Source organism: Arachis duranensis, chromosome 2, assembly GCF_000817695.3.
Source record: "Arachis duranensis cultivar V14167 chromosome 2, aradu.V14167.gnm2.J7QH, whole genome shotgun sequence".
Lineage (NCBI taxonomy): Eukaryota > Viridiplantae > Streptophyta > Magnoliopsida > Fabales > Fabaceae > Arachis > Arachis duranensis.
The window spans coordinates 49,065,052-49,065,780 of NC_029773.3; positions in this window are offsets into that span (position 1 = coordinate 49,065,052).

Sequence of the window (729 nt, forward strand, 5' to 3'; positions counted from 1 at the left end):
ATCAGTCCTGGAGCCACACTCAGTTTATACATACTAACCATATAACTAAGGGCTTGAGAAGCAAGCAACTTTGAGGATTATGCAGGAAAGGAGTCAACAATTGAAGACATTATGCATCTTAACTCAAAGAGAACACAACAGAAAGAAGAATCAAAGGGCTGCAACTTCAAAGGTTGTATCTAAACTTAATCCTTGCTGCTGTAATTCTTGCTGCTGTGTATTGTTCTGAACATGGGAACCATTGTATGTCTTGTTAGAGTGTTCATTTAGTTGCAAGTGAAATTGTTTGCTAAAAATGATAAGTCTGCATAATGCTTGTATCCATCACTTAGCTTTAAATATTGCTTTGTTTCCCATTTGCTTAAATAAAAGAGTTTGGTTTGAATTGAAAAGTGAAATATCCAATGTTGCATGAGTATGAATGGAAATTGGTGGTGGCATATGTGTTTGATTAAATGCATGACTCATGAAATAATTGTTGCATAATATCATTCTCATTCAATTGTGAGTTAGCTTGCTGTTATAAAAACTCTTATTAATAATGAAACAACCTTGGTAACAAAAACAGAAAGAAAAGGAAGAAAGAAAAAGCCAAAATGGCAAGAAAAACAAAGAATAAAGGTTGGACACCAATGGCTTGAACCTTAGGACAAATGCCTGTGGTGTTCTTGTACTGAGATCTGCTTGGATGAGTAAATTCTAAGGGGTATTTTGAAACCCGGTCACTTA